At 43.0% G+C, this 10796-nt stretch overlaps 1 pseudogene; it reads left to right on the top strand.

Annotated features, from left to right (window-relative positions):
- Positions 1-5983: 5983 nt before the first annotated feature.
- LOC115132598 (5-aminolevulinate synthase, non-specific, mitochondrial-like) lies at positions 5984-10084 on the top strand (annotated as a pseudogene).
- Positions 10085-10796: the final 712 nt, after the last annotated feature.

Below are 10796 nucleotides of genomic sequence, written 5' to 3'. Positions count from 1 at the left end.
CAGTTCTTGCTGTGAGATGTTATCCCACTCTTCCACCAAGGCACCTGCAAGTTCCTGGACATTTCTGGGGGGAATGGCCCTAGCCCTCACCCTCTGATCCAACAGGTCCCAGGCGTGCTCAATGGGATTGAGATCCGGGCTCTTCGCTGACCATGGCAGAACACTGACATTCCTGTCTTGCAGGAAATTATGCACAGAATGAGCAGTATGGCAGGTGGCATTGTCATGCTGGAGGGAAATGTCAGGATGAGCCTGCAGGAAGGGTACCACATGAGGGAGGAGGATGTAAGATGTCTGTAAGATGCCTGTAAGATGTCTTCCCTGTAGGATGTCTTCCCTGTAAGATTGCCTGCAATGACAACAAGCCCGTCCGATGATGCTGTGACACACCGCCCGAGACCATGATGGACTTTTTGGACAGGATCGTGATAAAGCAACGTTTCTTTTTTTTGCTGAGTTTATTGCAAATAATTCTTAGTATAGTTTATGTAAATTAATCTGGTGTACATACATAGTACATTTGAATAGCTGTTACAGTGCTATTTGGGTTTTTAATCATTTCTTGTATATTTAAATGTTTTCATTATTTGTGTACTCGTTTGACATTTTACTGCATTGTTACAGTAGGAGCTAGTAACAAGCATTTTACTGCAGATCTGCTGAACTGTGTATGTGATAAGTTATTTTTGATTTGTTGTCTACAGGGAATAATTTGCCAGATTATTTATCACGTGCAACTACATCGACAATTTACCTTTAAATAAAACCTAAACATGTTCTAATGTTTTCAACTATGGCCCTGGAGTGGCAACCCTTAAACAGTGCATTCGGAAAGTATTCAGACCCCTTGAGTTTCTCCACATTTTGTTACATTACAGCCTTATTCTAAAATTTATTAAATTGTTTTTTTTCCCTGGACCTTTGCCCCAGTCTGAGGTCCTCAGAGCTCTGGAGCAGGTTTTCATCAAGGAACTCTTGGTATTTTGCTTCGTTCATCTTTGCCTCGATCCTGACTGGTCTCCCAGTCCTTGCCGCTGAAAAACATCCCCACAGTATGATGCTGCCACCAACATGCTTCACTGTAGGAATGGTGCCAGGTTTCCTCCAGACGTGACATTTGGTATTCAGGTCAAATAGCTAAGTCTTGGTTTCATCAGACCAGTAAATCTTGTTTCTCATGGTCTGAGAGTCCTTTAAGTGCCTCTTGGCAAACTCAAAGCAGGCTGTCATGTGCCTTTTACTGAGGAGTGGCTTCCACCTGGCCACGCTACCATAAAGGCCTGACTGGTAGAGTGCAGCAGAGATGGTTGTCCTTCTAGAAGGTTCTCCTATCTCCACAGAGGAACTGTCAGAGTGACCATCAGGTTCTTGGTCACCTCCCTGACCAAGGCCCTTCCCCCCTGATTGCCTAGTTTGGCTGGGCGGCCAGCTTAAGGAAGAGTCTTCCATTTAAAAATGATGGAGGCCACTGTGTTCTTGGGGACCTTCAATGCTGCAGACTTTTTTTTTTCTCAGATCTGTGCCTCGACACAATCCTGTCTTAGAGCTCTACAGGCAATTCCTTCAACCGCATGGCTTGGTTTTTACTGACATGTACTGTCAACTGTGGGACATTATATAGACAGGTGTATGCCTTTCCAAATCATGTCCAATCAATGGAATTTACCACAGGTGGACTCCTATCATGTTGTAAAAACATCTCAAGGATGATCAATTAAAACATGATACACCTGAGCTCAATATTTAAAAAAATATTTGTAATAAATGTGCAAAAAACTTTTTTTACTCTGTCATTATGGGGTATTACAGTGGGGCAAAAAAGTATTTAGTCAGCCACCAATTGTGCAAGTTCTCCCACTTAAAAATATGAGAGAGGCCTGTAATTGTCATCATAGGTACACATCAACTATGACAGACAAAATGAGGTTAAAAAATCACATTGTAGGACTTTTAATGAATTTATTTGCAAATTATGGTGGAAAATAAGTATTTGGTCACCTACAAACAAGCAAGATTTCTGGCTCTCACAGACCTGTAACTTGTTCTTTAAGAGTCTCCTCTGTCCTCCACTCGTTACCTGTATTAATGGCACCTATTTGAACTTGTTATCAGTATAAAAGACACCTGTCCACAACCTCAAACAGTCACACTCCAAACTCCACTATAGCCAAGACCAAAGAGCTGTCAAAGGACACCAGAAACTAAATTGTAGACCTGCACCAGGCTGGGAAGACTGAATCTGCAATAGGTAAGCAGCTTGGTTTGATGAAATCAACTGTGGGAGCAATTATTAGGAAATGGAAGACATACAAGACCACTGATAATCTCCCTCGATCTGGGGCTCCACGCAAGATTTCACCCTGGTGAGCAAAAATCCCAGAACCACACGGGGGGACCTAGTGAATGACCTGCAGAGAGCTGGGACCAAAGTAACAAAGCCTACCATCAGTAACACACTACGCCGCTAGGGACTCAAATCCTGCTGTGCCAGACGTGTCCCCCTGCTTAAGCCAGTACATGTCCAGGCCCGTCTGAAGTTTGCTAGAGAGCATTTGGATGATCTAGAAGAAGATTGGCAGAATGTCATATGGTCAGATGAAACCAAAATATAACTTTTTGGTAAAAACTCAACTCGTCGTGTTTGGAGGACAAATAATGCTGAGTTGCATCCAAAGAACACCATGCCTACTGTGAAGCATGGGGGTGGAAACATCATGCTTTGGGGCTGTTTTTCTGCAAAGGGACCAGGACGACTGATCCGTGTAAAGGAAAGAATGAATGGGGCTATGTATCGTGAGATTTTGAGAGAAAACCTCCTTCCACCAGCAAGGGCATTGAAGATGAAACGTGGCTGGGTCTTTCAGCATGACAATGATCCCAAACACACCGCCCGGGCAACGAAGGAGTGGCTTCGTAAGAAGCATTTCAAGGTCCTGGAGTGGCCTAGCCAGTCTCCAGATCTCAACCCCATAGAAAATCTTTGAAGGGAGTTGAAAGTCGGTGTTGCCCAGCAACAGCCCCAAAACATCACTGCTCTAGAGGAGATCTGCCTGGAGGAATGAGCCAAAATACCAGCAACAGTGTGTGAAAACCTTGTGAAGACTTACAGAAAAAGTTTGACCTCTGTCATTGCCAACAAAGGGTATATACAAAGTATTGAGATAAACTTTTGTTATTGACCAACTTTTGTTATTTTCCACCATAATTTGCAAATAAATTCATTAAAAAATCTACAATATGAATTTCTGGATTTTTTTAACCTCATTTTGTCTGTCATATTTGAAGTGTACCTATGATGAAAATTACAGGCCTCTCTCATCTTTTTAAGTGGGAGAACTTGCACAATTGGTGGCAGACTAAATACTTTTTGCCCCACTGCATGTGTAGACTGATGAGGATTTTGGAAAAAGTCAAGGGGTCTGAATACTTTTCGAATGCACTGTATAGTCTACGGGTTAACCATCTCTCATCTCTTATCTCCTCTCTTTTTTTGCTGCTTATCAGAGAGAAAACAGGTTGTCAATTGCCACCCACTGACTTGACATTTATATTTACAATTCTGACATGTTTTTTATTCTACGTAAACAAAAAAGACAAAATCCAAATGCAAATGTTTAGCTCTTATTAATATCATGAATTTGGGCTAGGCGCAAGCTGCCACATAATAGGGCATCAGAAGTATTGACTCCTAGCTATCTAGGTAAGGTTAGCTATATGCTTCTGGGTATGACTAGCTAGCTATCATGATTAGTTCTTTGGTGTTTGCTCTGAAAGGCAAACAAAAATAGATTGCTTTTTGAAGGAAGCCTGCAAATTGTTGCACAGTTTAATCTAAACTAAGCTATAGTTTTGTCAATCAAAATCATCCCCATCAAATTGGCCAGTGTTAACTAGTTACCTAGTTACCTAGTGTAACATTCTAGTTTTGATTCGGGTGTTAAATGATCTCTGTAAGGGTTACATTAACACTCATAAGTGTAAAATAACCCCAGTGTTGGTGTTAATAACCAGAGTTGAGTTTGAGTATGTGAAGTGGCTGTTCCACTGGATGTCATAAGGTGAAAGCACCAATTTGTAAGTCGCTCTGGATAAGAGCGTCTGCTAAATGACTTAAATGTAAATGTAAATGTAAATGAATGTGTCAGTTTTACTCTGCGGAGAGCAAAACATTCCCATCCAAACCACACCCATCATTATCATATTACTCAGCCTGCTCTATTGCAGTTAGATTTTTAGGAGTTCAAGTGAAGTTGGGAAACCTATTGTTATTTTCTGAAATATTTTCCTTGACATGGTCAAAAAACTCAACCATAGATTGGTTAGACTGAACAGAAATGTAAATGCAACATTTGTTGGTCCCATGTTTCATGAACTGAAATAAAAGATCCCTGAAATGTTCCATATACACAAAAAGCGTATTTCTCTCAAATTTTGTGCACAAATTTCTTTACATCCCTTTTAGTGAGCATTTCTACTTTGCCAAGATAATCCATCCACCTCACACGTGTGGAATATCAAGAAACTGATGAAACAGCATGATAATTACACAGGTGCATCTTGTGCTAAGGACAATAAAAGGCCACTCTAAAATGTGCAGTTTTGTGACACAACACAATGCCACAAGTTTTGAGGGAGTGTGCCATTGGCATGCTGACTGCAGGAATGTCCACCAGAATTGAAAGTTAATTTCTCTACCGTAAGCCGCCTCCAGTGTTGTTTTATAGAATTTGGCAGTACATCCAACCGGCCTCACAACCGCAGACCAGGTGTAACCACACCAGCCCAGGACCTCCACATCCAGCTTCTTCACCTGCTGGATCATCTGAGACCAGCCACCCGGACAGCTGATGAAGATGTGGGTTTGCACAATCGAAGAATTTCTGCACAAACTTTCAGACATCATCTCAGGGGAGTTCATCTGAGTGCTTGTCGTCCTCACCACTGTCTTGGCCTGACTGCAGTTCGGGCTCGTAACTGACTTCAGTGGGCAAATGCTCACCTTCGATGGGCATTTGCATGCTGGAGATGTGTGCTCTTCACGAATGAATCCCGGTTTCAACTGTACAAGATGTCAGACGTTTTGTGAGTGAGTGGTTTGCTGATGCCAAAGTTGTGAACAGAGTGCCCTATGGTGGTGGTTGGGTTATGGTATGGGCAGGCATAAGCTACGGACAACAATGACATTTGCATTTTATCTCTGGCAATTTAAATACACAGAGACACCGTGACTAGATCCTGATGCCCATTGTCGTGCCATTCATCCGCCGCCATCACCTCATGTTTCAGCATGATAATACACGGCCCCATGTACACAATTCCTGGTTGCAGAAAATGTCTCAGTTCTTCCATGGTCTGCATACTCACCAGATATGTCACCCATTGAGCATGTTTGGAATGCTCTGGATCGACGTGTACGGCAGGGTGTTCCAGTTCCTGCCAATATCCAGCAACTTTGCACAGCGGAGTGGGACAACATTCCACAAGTCACAATCAACAGCCTGATCAACTCTATATAAAGGAGATGTGTAATGCTGCATGAGGCAAATGGTGGTCACACCAGATACTGACTGGTTTTCTGATCCACACCTTTTCTTTAAGGTATCTGTGACCAACAGATGCATAACTGTATTCCCAGTCATGTGAAATCCATAGATTAGGGTCGAATGAATGTATTTAAATTGTATTTAAATTGACTGATTTCCTTACATGAAAACGAAAAGGAGAGCCGCACACTCTAGGAGCTCAGATTAAATAATTTAATAATCTAACATCCAACGTTTCGACAGACTAGCTGTCTTCATGAGGGTATAATGATTTCCTTACGTGAACTGTAACTCAGAAAAGTATTTTTAATTGTTGCATGTTGAGTTTATATTTCTGTTCAGTGTATTTTCATATTTTCCTCAGTGCACTAATAGGCCTACACAATTCAATCAAAGACGGATACATGTATTTAAGTTAATCAAATGTCCTCCTGTTGTTGATGGTAGAGTCAGAGCAGGGGGTCCAGCTACCCCTGGGCCACCCAATGCCCCATGCTGGCCAGCCGGTGTGCTCCAAATTCCCCTTCCTGGTGGCTGAAATGGTGCAGAAGAACACCAACGTGGAGAGGGAGGCCCGCATAGAGCTGTCAGAGGAAATACAGGACAGGAGTACAGTCCACACAGGTAAAAATGTGACCGCTCTTTGACCTTTTCCACTCAGTTGTGTAAGCAGTTATATGTGTGTTAGGAAAGCTTGGTGTGGATAGTCACCTTTCAAGAAATCCCAGGACTTTTGTCATTCTACACCTAGTCTAGTAGAACTACTAGGAAAAGCTACCTAGGTGAGGTGGAAGTGGTTTTGCTACTGTAGGAGTCTAGTTGATCACTCTTTTAAACTGTCTTTATCCCCCTTTATTGATACAGAGAAGTCTGAGTCCAAGGTGTATCCCACTGTGGGTCCCGATCAATGCTGACAGGGCCGACCCAGGCACCCTGAAGAACATGCTGAAACAGCGCCCCCCTAAGGTCTCTCACTTACTACGAGACAACCTGCACGAAGGTAAACACCTGCTCACATGTGTCCTGGTACACTTGGGGCTACATGTTATATTTTTGTGTAACGACTGTTCAGGCATCCCTGATTTTAGAAAGAGGCTGCATCCAAACTACAGTGACAAAGACCTTACCCGTCGTATTTCTCTTGCAGCGTGTGCCAACTTCCACTACGACAAGTTCTTCGAGAAGAAGATATGATGCCGGGAAGAAAGATCACAGCTGCCGGATGTTTACGACGGTGAAAGGGCACGCAAGTCCTTCCCATGGCAGACAACTGCTCAGAGTCGCTTCTCATGAAGAGAGACGTGTCTGTGTGGTGCAGCAATGACGACCTGGGCCTGAACCGGCGACCCAGAGCCTTTCATGCCATCATGTGAGTGGGGCACACAGGTCACAGGAACTGTAGATAGTTGATTAAGGATGGCTTAAGATGGATGGAGGTCGACTAGATGGACAGAGATCCTAGCCATAAGCATGCAGTTATAACATTGTATTCATTTTAGAAATGTGTAGTTCCACCCATAGTTTTCCAGGCAAGATGACAATCTCTTATCAAAGGCCTCTCTTCTCTTTCTTTAGGGATACATTACAGAAGCACGGTGCGTGACCAAGAGGAACACGGAACATCCTCATGGACCAGTAAGTTCCAGGTCGACTTGGAGTACGACCTGGCCGACCTGCGAGGCAAAGACGCTGCTCTGCTCTTCCCGCCACAGTGTTCACTCTGGGTAACACACTGCCGGGTACTGATGCTGATTCTGACATGACTGATCCAAACGGAGTCGTTGTTCATACCCTTGTTCTTTCCCGTGTTCTATAGTAGCTTCATTTTACAATTCTATGACATGCCCATGGACAGAATGAGCTCTTAATGATCTGCATTAAAAACAGCAATTTTGTTTTTTTCTGCTCCCAGGTCGTGAGATGCAGGGAACCGTGCATCAGTGATGCAGGGTATAAGGAACAGTGGGGCCAAGAAGTGAATCTTCCATCACAACGACATCAAACATGTAATAGTGCTGCTACTTAAGTCTGACCCTACCACCCTTATGATTGTGGCCTTTGAGATGGTGCACTCCATGGACTCAGATAGCAATGCAGATAGCCCGGTTAGCCCATGTGCGGGAGCACTAGTTGGTTGGCCCAATTGAGGTAGTATGTACATGAATGTATAGTTAAAGTGACTACGAATATATGATAAACAGAAAGTAGCAGCAGCGTAAAAAGAGGGGTTGGGGGGCGGCACATAATGCAAATAGTCTGGGTAACCATTTGATTACCTGTTCAGGAGTCTTATGGCTTGGGGATAAAAACTGTTGAGAAGCCTTTTTGTCCTAGACTTGGCACTCCGGTACCGCTTGCCATGGTGTACTAGAGAAAACAGTCTATGACTAGGGTGGTCTTTGACTATTTTTAGGGCCTTCCTCTGACACCGCCTGGTGTGGAGGTCCTAGAAGGCAGGCAGCTTGGCCCCAGTGATGTACTGGGCCGTGTGCACTACCCTCTGTTGTGCCTTGCAGTCAGAGGCCGAGCAATTGCCGTACCGGGCAGTGATGCAACCAGGATGCTCTCGATGTTGCAGCTGTAGAACCTTTTGAGGATCTCAGGACCCATGCCAAATATTTTAGTTTCCTGAGGGGGAATAGGCTTTGTCGGGTCCTCTTCACGACTGTCTTAGTGTGTTCGGACCATTCTAGTTTGTTGTTGATGTGGACACCAAGGAACTTGAAGCTCTCAACCTGCTCCACTACAGCCCCGCCGATGAGAATGGGGGCGTGCTCGGTCCTCCTTGGTCCTCCTTTTCCTGTAGTCCACAATCATCTCCTTAGTCTTGGTTACGTTGAGGAATAGGTTGTTATTCTGGCACCACCCGGCCAGGTCTCTGACCTCCTCCCTATAGGCTGTCTCGTTTTGAAAGTTGAAAGTACTACTTAAGTAGTTTTGGGGGTTTTCTGTACTGAACTATTTATATTTTTGACAACTTTTACTTTTACTTTACTACTGTATATACCGAAAGAAAATAATGTACTTTTTACTCCATACATTTTACCTGAGCCCCAAAAGTCCATTTTAAATGCTTAGCAGGGCCGGAAAATTATCTAATTCACACACTTATCAAGAGAATATCCCTGGTCTTCCCCACTGCCTCTGACGTGGCGGACTCACTAAACACTCGCTTCGTTTGTAAATGATGTCTGAGTGTTGGAGTGTGCCCCTGGCAAGAAAATAGTGCCGTCTGGTTTGCTTAATATAAGGTATTTGAAATAATTTATACTTTTGCTTTTAATATATTTTAGCAATTACATTTACTATTTATACTTAAGTATATTTAAAACCAAATACTTAGACTTTTAGACTTTTACTCAAGTAGTATTTTACTGGGTGACTCACTATTACTTGAATCATTTTCTATTAAGGTATCTTTACTTTTACTTAAGTATGACAATTGAGTACTTTTTCCACCGCTTTCAATCCAAACAAATCATACACACATAAGTTCACAAACCTTCATTCAAAAAGTGGATGAACATTTGAAAAATCTGTTTAAAAAAAATTGCAACAATTAATGGTTGATAAACACTCTCCAAAAGAGAAAAAAAAAAGCTCAAATTAATATTGATGTTTATCAAATATTTACTGTCATATTAATTAAATACATCTTTACCTGGTTTATGCCTTACCTTATCTCATTTATTCTTCCCAGGTTTTGTTGGCGGCTACATCGTCTGTACCAATGCCCTGGTGCCCTGGTGCCGTGGTGGACACTGTGTGCTCCTACGCATTAGGCTTCATCTTCACCTCGCTGCCCCCCATGCTGTTGGCCTTGGCCCGGGAGTCCATCCAGACCCTGAATGGGGAGGAGGGCCGCGTGCTGCGCAGGAAACACCAGAGGAACGTCAAGTTGCTGCACCAGATGCTGATGCACTCAGTCCACGGTCCACTGCCCCAGTCACATCATCCCTGTCAGGGTAAGCCTGGCCTGTTAATCGAGATTCAAACCATGGAAACGAGAGATGGAAAATCCTATCAACTTTGGATGTTATATTTCATCCCTGAAGAAAGCAATTTATATTATCACCTGATGATTAATCTTTGACCCCTTGTTCCATGTGGTGGACCCTGCGAAGAATACAGAGGTGTGTGACATCATGATGTCTCGCTACCACATCTATGTGCAAAACATCAATTACCGCATGGTGGCCCGGGGAGAGGAGGGCCTCCGCATCGCCCCCACCCCACATCACACACCCCAGATAATGCAGTACTTTTTCGGTAAGCACACACCCCAATGAGTCTTTGTGGTTTTGAATCCAGTAGTTACAATTGCGATTGATTAAATATGAATGTTTTTCTCTCCACAGAGCATCTGGTGAAGGCCTGGAAGGAGGTAGGTCTGGAGCTGAAGCTTCACTCGTCAGGGGAGTATAACTTCTGCCAGCAGCCGCTAGATTTTGAGCTGATGACAGAGAGAGAGAAGTCATCGGCATGAGTAACATGATATCAGCCAGGGCCTAACATTTTAACCCCAGAAATGATATTTTAAGATATTTGTTCTCTTATCTATGTATAATTCTATCACCATTTATGAAATATTCTTATTTACAAATGGTTGGGGAAAGTTATGCTTTGGCTATTATGTTGTGTTTTGAGCAACTGGAAATTATATTACTTAACATTATCTCCACCAAATATCAGCTTTGACAATCATTAAATATAACCTCTGCTCTGCCACATCTCACCGGAGGGGTTCAGCAAATCAGCAACCACTGTGAGGACACACATTGTATAACTCTTTTCTCTACACATTTTAGACTGTTTTTCTGACACGGAGGACTTGGATACAGTTGGTCCAAAGGGATAGAACCTACACGCAATTCAACGTTTTTTCAGAAGTTGCAAATGAATTTCTATGTCAATTATGTAAGTCATTTTTCGTAGATGTTAACTTTGGGGTGTGCCTATTCCTCTAACAGCACCCTTGAGCCAACACCTAAATCATAGTAAAATCCCCCTCTTAACTGTGTTTCAAAGTGTTGAAGAATGTAGCGTTGTGCCCCTTTCATGCACTTCCATGTAACTCTGGGCCTTCAATAATGGCTCCTTTAAACGTTAGCAAAAGACTCTCAGGCGGAGCAGCACAAGTCACCTCTTGAATTGACGACACTCATTCACTGTTTTGACTCTAACTAATCCAGGTTTAGAAGGCTTCAAATGGAGAGTCAACATTCCAGCATACACATTAGTGCTTAACAAATT

The sequence above is a fragment of the Oncorhynchus nerka genome, linkage group LG7 (assembly GCF_034236695.1).
Source record: "Oncorhynchus nerka isolate Pitt River linkage group LG7, Oner_Uvic_2.0, whole genome shotgun sequence".
NCBI classification, from domain to species: domain Eukaryota; kingdom Metazoa; phylum Chordata; class Actinopteri; order Salmoniformes; family Salmonidae; genus Oncorhynchus; species Oncorhynchus nerka.
The sequence above is the reverse complement of the archived record's forward strand: the minus strand, read 5'-3'. Positions and strand labels throughout refer to the sequence as shown.